At 42.7% G+C, this 8,830-nt stretch overlaps 1 protein-coding gene across 1 annotated transcript in view; it reads left to right on the forward strand.

Moving 5' to 3' along the window:
• Positions 1-2,031: 2,031 nt before the first annotated feature.
• Positions 2,032-8,830, forward strand: part of LOC103778772 (low-density lipoprotein receptor-related protein 5) — a gene marked incomplete at its 3' end in the record, with an annotated part of 77,426 nt that continues 70,627 nt past the window's right edge. Inside the window, exons 1-2 of the mRNA XM_008946384.1 lie at positions 2,032-2,057; positions 5,322-5,729. The remainder of the gene's footprint in view (positions 2,058-5,321; positions 5,730-8,830) is intronic.

Consider the following 8,830-nt stretch of genomic DNA (forward strand, 5'->3'; position numbering starts at 1 on the left):
CAAGAGCAAAGCTGGAAATTATGCCCATGCTTAATTCCTAACTAGCTCGATCAGGAATGTTCCCTTTCTCCAGGTAACAGCCTGGTGAGAAGCTCTAGTTCCACACTGCTGTGTGGTAAGCCTCTGTGTAGATAGCTCTATTATAGTCAAGGGTGTGTTTTCCAGTTGGCAGAAAACCACTGGAAAATTGGTGGGTGTCTGAATAGAAATAATATGTCTTTCTAGAATGAAGTATTGTTGATCAAGTACTGCATGATCCAAATGAGATTATAGAATTGCTGCAAGAAGTCTGTAACTTTCTACAGTTCAGGCTGTTGTCTGTTTAGATTTTGTTTGATAATTTGTGGGATTTCAGGGTCTTTTTTTTTTTTTTTTGCTTTATCAAAGGTTTGTGAACTCCAGCTATGTACAGAGATTTCAAATACTGCCTATTATGGGAAAAAAAATGAACTGTTCTAATTTTACTGGAAAGGAATAAAGGGCTGGGGTTTTTTTTTCTTCTTTTTTTTTTTTTTTTTTCTAAGTGCTTGAAAATGTTGTCCTTTCAGTTGCATGGTAATAGGCTGGATATAAACAGTTTGTCCTCCACATTCATCATTCATCCTGTTACTGTTTATTCTTTTCCCTTTTCAAAATAGAAGCTGGTGCTTCCCCTTTCAAGCAATTTGCACTTGTGGGGAGCATGGCTGATCAAAATTGAGCATAAAACTAAGAGTTCCTTTGAGAGTCTCCTACCTTTCTACCATGGAATAACTTATCAAGCAAGGATCTTTTTGTTATGTAATGGATAAGCTTGTTTGAGGATCAAGAGAAATCAAAGTTGTTGCTGGTGTTTTTGAGTCTCCCTGTTCTGTGCATCCCTTTCCTCAGACGTGGCTGTTAAACTGGCCTTCCAGTTTGCCTTGTCAAGAGTTATGCAGCAAAGAGGTACACGCACCAAGGATAAGAGTGTCCTCTGGACCTTCAAGCCCAGTTTGGGGTTGAGAAGGCAGCATGATTGGTCTGCACGTTCTTGGACATGAACCTTTAATCCTGCATATACGTGGGATTCAAGATAAACACACTTGCATCATGTGTTGGTAGGATGATCTTGAATCTGTAGGATGGTTTGTTGATGGCACAGCAGATCAATTTTTTTTGTCAGTTACATTTGTTTTGTTGCTTTTTAAGCTTGCTTTCTTTCTCATTCTAATGCCTTAAAAAACCTGTTCATTTTAATCACTTAGGGTACGGATGTGCCTTTTGAATTGCTAAGCTGTTGAGTTTTGCAATTCTGTGAAACTAAATGCTATGCAGCTAGTCTTCTAGAAAGGCATCTGCTTTCTTGGTTGCCTCTTTCAGATTTATTGCTTACTAACTGGGAAATGAGGATATTTGAAAAGTTCCGTGATGTCTTAGAGGTTATATTTAGTCAAAGCTGCAGAGTTACCAGAGCTAGTAACTTTGCCTGCTAGTGAGCCATCATGTTCTGACCTGATGTGATAAACTCAAGGCCAAGGAAACAGAGCATTTAATTGCCCTTCTGACTTTTGCATTATTTTTAAGTTGGGAGAGCCTGTGTTTCTTTCAGGCAAGAGTTTCTTTCAAGCATTCCAGGCAAGAATCAGTATTGAGAACTAGTTCCTTGTTTTGGTCGCTGTTTAGGGGGTTTTGCTTTGTTTTCATTTTGCATACCAATAATGCTCTAAAAGGGCTACACAACCATTTTTTATAAAATTTGGACTGGATAGAATAGGCTGGTGGAGGAGCAGAGAAGCAAATATGGTTTTCAGAATCAGCGTTCTGCCGTATCTCTTCTATTTGTTTTCCCCAAGGAAATGGAATACTCACATGTTCTTAAAAGGGATAAATGCTGGCTGTTTTCAGCAATAAATCAGTTAACATCACTGTATAAACGCAGTGAAATTTTAACAAAATTGCAAGCAGGGCAGTGTGATTTCCCTGCTGGGTGTTCCTCACCAGCACAAAGCAGCTGCACTTCACTCAGGGCGACTTGGAGGCACAGAAGTGACAGAGGACACAGTGGTTAACGTGTTGTCCGTGTGCTCTTGCCCTACTGTGTGCAGCAATGGGGAAGAAATCCCTTGAAAGGGATGGGGAGCTGGGATAATACTGATACTGATTGGATTAGACATTGTTCATGTCTGATCTTTAGCTAAGAAGCTGTTCAGGTTCCTCTGCTGCTGATTGGACTTGATGTTTCAGGTTCCCTTTTCCTTTGTAGTAGCATTAATAATGACTTCAGCATGGAAGTGTCTCCATGAAAATCTGTCTATTCGTATTCCTCAAACTACATTTTTGGGACAATATTTTTAAAAACTTTACGCAAAGTCTTTTTATGGCTTTGATCTTTGGCTGGGTATGGGTTTGGTTTTGTGAGGCACTAACTTGAGAAGGTCTGTGCCCCAGAGAACTTCCGACTGAAACAGAACCTGCTAACGTCAAACTTTACAAGTGTTGAGACGGTTTGGTACAGTGCCGCTTCACATAGACATGGTTATGGGGATCCAGTGAGCTGCAGAGAAGAAAACAAGCACTTTGCATTCTAGACATTTTTTTCTTCTGTTTTCAGTAACTAACCCGTTGGGCTCTCATGGTACAATTCACAGTGTTTTTAAAGGTGGCAAAGATGAAGACTTGGCAAGTTAGCAAATGAGATACAAGTGACACCGAGACTTCATTTCTTAATAAATAATTCTCGAGTTGTATGAACTTTCTTGATTAAATATTGTGGAAAACAAGGTAGTACATTTTCAGTGAAGCATTCATGGTAACGGTTGTGTGTGTCTTTGCTGTCCAAGATCCTGACTAAAACTAGCAGCTGATTTAAATTTTCATTACTACTTTCATCAGCGTAGACTCCCTCCAGAAAAAAATAAAGCCATCTCTTCCCTGACATGGAAGGAAAAAAAGAGGCCTTGCAGAATAGTAATAAAAGGGCTGAATTTTTATGCATGTTTTTAAGATCATCTGAGGCTGAATTGTAGATTCGGAGGTCCTTGGCCTGCACATAAATGCAGAAAGCTGTTGCCAGAGATGTACTTCACTTTGGCCCAGGCAGTGGCACACAGTTCCCAGTGAGCATCTGGTGATGTCTGCTTTTGTGAACTCTGGTTCACAGAGAAGGCAATGGGGTGTGGCAGGCCTGTCAGCAGACCTGCAGCTCAGACCTTGTGTAAGCTGTCTGCTTCTCAGAGTGAGGAGGCATTGAATCTGAGAGACAGTGTCAGAGCTGACTCTCATATTATGCCCAGTAACAAGAATTTGAAACTGTCTTGAAGCTCTAGAAGATGAGATAACATATGCCGCTCTGTCCTGCGTGCTGTTCCTTGAGTCGAGTGGCAAGTGTTTGTCCTCTGCTTGTTCCCAAATCCGGGTTCTTTACTGGGTGTGCCAAGCAGAAACACGCACGGAGTCGAGGTATTTCTTTATACAGATTTGCCCAAAGCTGGGAGCAAGGTGGTATTCCACAAAGCTCTGGACACAAACTACAGTTTATTTATACCATTACACGACGGACAGAAACCCACCCAGGTTTACACTCGTCAGTTAGTGATTAATCCCACCTTTGTTACTGGTTAGTTGTGTTTAAATCGGCACGCGCGCCCCTTGAGGGCGTGGTTTGGGGTGTGAGTCTTCTTGGTCCCTAATTGAGTTGGTAGTCACCATTTCCCCCTGTTGATTTTACCTTTCCCCCTGTTTTGCTCTTTGGCTGAGGCCAGTTCCTCCTGCTACTCTTCTGATCTCGTGGCCTTCATCAAACCAGGATGTTCTTCCTTAGTTCTTTCCTATCTTGTCTCCCAGGTTTTAGCAGCTGAAAGAGAATGGTCGTGTCTAAGCCAGGTTTCTGCAATCAGTAATTATTTACACTGTTCATCATTGTCTGATCAATTTTTCCAGACTTCTCAAACATCACGATGGGTGTGCATGGGAAGCAGCAGCATCAAGTGAAATTGGTTGTACATGAAACTAGAAGTTAGCACCTGACTGATGTAGAAGTCAAGCAGCTGCCTCTTGAGTTAGAAGAACTGTGGAGAGGCACGGGCAGCATACTGGAGTTCAAGGTGGCAGACAGTAGGGGCAAATGAAGATAGCTCTCCTGATGACATGAGAACCCTGGCAGACTTTGGCAGTCAGAGGGAGCTCCATTACTTTCAGCATCTAGTGGCTTATTCTGAAATACTGACATTCTCCTTAGCTGCCAGTGGTGTTCACAGCTGTGACCTGTATGGTGGCATCACTGTAGCTGGCTGCTGCCTTCCCAGCCATACCTACAGATAATTATTTTTCTTGCTTACTGCTGGATGAAGAAGCAAGCCTGCACTTGTAGGAGAGAAATTAAGTGGTTAACTTATCTATATACAGCGTGGCTGGTATGGCTGGGAGGGAATGTCCTGCAGTAAATCTACATAATGTCCTCTTCTGGAAGAAGCAGTTGGGCTGAATCATACCTTTGTGTTTGAGTCATGCCTTCTGCCCTCATGGTGGGTCCTTCAGGTGATCTTTACGTTCTCCCTCTGCTAGAGTATTGTAATATTCTTTGTGGGGAACAGAGGGAGGAATTGTAGGACTCAGACACTTACAACTCTCTCTCCCTCTCAGAGGATGAGGGGACAGCCTCAGCTGCAAGCGCAGTTAACTCTCCCCTCATGTCATGGCAGATGAGAGCTGATGTGGCAGGAAGGGCATCCTTCCAGGGCTGGACTCTGCCAGTGTGACTGCTGCCTGTGTGTCTCACTCTCAGATCCAGCTTCCACAACCCACATCATTGTCTTCCTTCAGACTGGTCCTTGAACTTCTCTTCGTTGTGGTGCAGGCAAGAAGACAGTAGTGTGAACCCCTGTCACAGTCTTTGCCATCCGGGAGGGGGCTTGATCAGAGCAGCTCAGACTGTTTTATCTAGTACCGTTTTCTTCCAGCCTGCTACCCACAGGCATTGGAACTTGCCCTCTGTGTTGTCACCACTTCAGCTGGGTGAAGCAAGCCTTTAAACCGTGAAGATTTGAATTGCTCTAAACCTGTGCTTATGTATTGTTGAAAGGCCCGAGTGTGAAGTCTTAGCTGTGTTGAAGACACTATCCATACCCCATAGATACAGAACTGGGCCTACCCTTTCCTCTTGTCTTTTACTTCTTTGTCTCATGTGGAAGGAAGAGGTTTTTGGGTAGTGTGCATTTTTCCCTCATGCAGCTTCCGCATTCCTCCTGCTGTACTGCCTGCCCTGCTCTGGGAAGGGGACTCCAGCTCTGCCGCGTTCGTACTCAGTGCTGTAACATCTGCAGATGCCAGTAATACTAATGTGTTCTCATTGTTCTTTTTTTCCCTTCTGTAGCATCTCCCTTTCTACTCTTTGCCAACCGTCGGGACGTTCGACTTGTGGATGCTGGCGGCACGAAGCTGGAGAGCTCTGTGGTGGTCAGTGGCTTAGAGGATGCTGCTGCGGTTGACTTCCAGTATTCACAAGGCATCGTTTTCTGGACAGATGTGAGTGAAGAAGCCATCAAGCAAACTTACATTAACCAAACTGGGAATGTGGTGCAGAATGTCATCATTTCTGGTCTGGTTTCCCCGGATGGCCTGGCATGTGATTGGATTGGGAAAAAACTTTACTGGACGGATTCAGAAACCAATAGGATAGAAGTAGCTAATCTCAATGGAACATCTAGAAAAGTCCTCTTCTGGCAAGACCTTGATCAGCCCAGGGCAATAGCTTTGGATCCTGCTCATGGGTAAATATTAATTTGACTTAAATGCTTAAATGGATACAGTGGTGATTTATGTTGGGTTTTTAGTTCTGAAAAAGTAACATAGCCTTTTGTTTCAGTTTACGTTTCGCCAGGGTATTTTTCTCAAGATCTGGAGATGAACATATGTTTGAGCTTAAACGTTTTATGGCAAGAAATAACAGCCCAGACATAGAGACAAAAAAGAAAAATATAGCTGTTCTTAGGTGCCAAGCCAGATACTCAACCTGTATGATTGCCTAGCCTATTTCATTGCACTTCTGAAAAGTAATTAATTTTCCAAGCCTTTTTTGTTGTTATTTTCTCTGTTGTTTTGTCTAGTAAGTTAACTTTCATTTGATGCTTGGTGCCTGTTTAATGTATCTAGACAGGAAGGTGTGTAATCCGCATGAGTTGAAACAGGAATTTTCATTTGCTATGCTCAGGTAAACAAAATTAGAATATTTGTAAATGGTGGTGTTGAATTATTATGTTTGTGCTGGCAAGTAAAGGAATTCAGGTGAAACAGAGGACCCAGGTGACCAGTTTTACAGTTTAGGATGTAAGAAGGGAGCAGGCTGGATGTCACTTATACTGCTCTTGAGAATACTTGTGTCATTGTATAGTTTCTCCTGCCCTCTTCAATACTCACCAGCATGTCACACGTGCTATTTGCTGTCCCTGTGTACAGATAATACTCATGTTGGGCAGTTTGGGCCCCATATTCGTTGCAGTGGTGACTGAAGATCTGCTCTGCTATATAGACCCCTGGGATAAGGGAGTGCACTTCTCTTGTGTGCACAAACCACACAAGTGAGGTGATTGCCACTAATCTGCTGCTGTTTTCACAGCTTGTTCTCAGAGATGACTTTACCAGCCTTTTCTGTAGGGTGTGTGTAGGTAGGTTTCTCATCTGGAAGAAAATCTCACATCAGCTGACATTTTCACTCAGTCTGGCCTCTTTGCAAAGGCATCCTGAGTTAACACAGGGGTTTTGGACAAGCCACAAATATAAAGTAGCTTGTGGTTTCTCCTGCACTGGGAGATGGACAGTCTCTTGAGAAACCACCTTCTACAGGCATGTGAGAAGTGAGAACTGAACCTTGGCGGGTTAAAATTGCTGTGTCAACAAGGGCAGTGCTGCAGCCTGGGACTCTGCCAGGCTGGTTTAGCTGCAGATCCTCCATAAGGCTTCCCAGGTGAGTGGGAGGGGCCCTGAGTACATTTATGGTTAATCCCTAAAGGATGTGCAAGTACTAAATGAAACTGTGTGTGCCTAGAGAAACAAAATCCTTAGTTTTGTTGACATGTCAAATGCTGGAGCTGCCTGTATGCTTAAGATAACTGGTGGGAAGGTACAACCATAATCAGCTAAAAGGGAAAGTGGGCGATTGGTTGGGCCAAAGGACTTTGCCAGAGGGGACTTTGTCCTCTTAATCCTGACTTCACTACGGATGCCTGTAGGTGAAAGGAATTCTCCTCATAGCAGATTGCTGTATGGCAGTGTTTAAAATACATTAGCAGGAACCCTTTGTGTATACTGACAGCAAGTAATTATACAGAATTAATTAATGCCAAAGACTGACTTTAGAGTTTTTTTTCTGGATCGTGAAATCTGGTGAAATTTAAACTAGGATTCTTAAAACTGATTGATGCAGTGTAAAAGTTACTAGACATTCCTTGTCAGTCTGGAAGAATTTCCATAGATATGACTTTGTCCTTTTAGCAGTTTCTTCTAGAAGCGTAGACAGTGAGGAAGAAAACTTCATTAGGTATAGGCCGGGCAGCTTTAACTTCCAGAAGAAAAATGGGACAAATAAGCAGTTTGTGAATGGGCTGAGGCTGATACTGGTTGTACCCAAATGTGGAGTGGACACACATTTTCTGGGTCAGGTCTCATTTCTTTCCATTGACAAAGCGTGTCCTTGTGCAGAGTGGTGACACCTTCTCTTCTTTCTGAGCTTTAGTAAGGCTGTTCTGCAGAGGTGGATGGAGGTTTCTGTTTCATGGTGTGGTGTTTGCAGTAGGATGTTCTGCCCAGTGTGCCATTTGCCTAATAAATATGTTTTATTCCATTTTGAGAGCAATTCTTCAAGGAAGACTAGTTCAAGAGAGCAGAGGAGCACGTACTGAACATACAGTGATCATCCCTGAGGAATGTTAAAGCTTTGGGACATGGGAGATGGACCAGTTGACCTCTAGAGATTCCTTTCAAAGCCTGTTTTTCTGTGACTTCCAGCTGACATTCAAAAGTACGTTTTTCTGGATGTTTTGCTGGGCTTGCTAAATAGCAAGTTGGATGTTCTTGGCCGAAGGACATTTTTAAAGAGAGCTTCATCGTTTCACACACTCAACCTACCTTCCTTCTGTAAAAGCAATTCTTATCTGAAGGCTGTGACTTGAAAAAGAGAGATGCCTTTGTCATCTTCCCCAGCAATCATTCGGAGAATTTCTAAAATTTATTTCTTTTGATACAAGCTGTGAGAGACTGTTGCTGATCATCTGTGGGTCTCCGGTCTTCCCAGAGCTTGTGATTTTCTGATGCTCTGAGACAGTATCTTAATTAACAGGCAGCTACTTAGTATGTAACATGACATTCTTTCCTATACACCTTAAAGCTTTCTTGCTGGGTCCTAGGAATCAAAGGAGGCAGAACATGTGATAAACCAATTAGTCTGCTTCCCTGAAATTAGGAATAGACTAAGCAGACAGAGCAGAGTGCAAAATAGTTTTCTGTGAATTCACTGACGTTTTGCTCTGAACATCTGGATCCCAGATCTGGTGTGGGTTGTGTGAAGCTGAATTTATTCAGTGGAAATCATTGGGCTAAATTTCTTGACACTGTTTTGGAGAACATTAGCATTTATATACATTCTTGCTTGGTGGATTGCTGACTGGGGATTCGGTACTGTTGGTGTTTTAGGAAATCTGAGTTTGCAGCTTTTTCTGTGAGTATTCCTGTGTTTTCTGGGCAGCAACTTGTAATATAACTTATGTTAGGGTATATGAAGATTTTACTCAACCCCAGCTAAAGAGACAACTCAAATTCTGTGCAACACAGTGAAAAGAACCTAAATATCACTGCTGTTGTGTGAAGGAGCAGGAAT

This window comes from Merops nubicus, unplaced genomic scaffold, assembly GCF_000691845.1.
Source record: "Merops nubicus isolate BGI_N331 unplaced genomic scaffold, ASM69184v1 scaffold5038, whole genome shotgun sequence".
In the NCBI taxonomy this organism is placed as follows: Eukaryota; Metazoa; Chordata; class Aves; order Coraciiformes; family Meropidae; genus Merops; species Merops nubicus.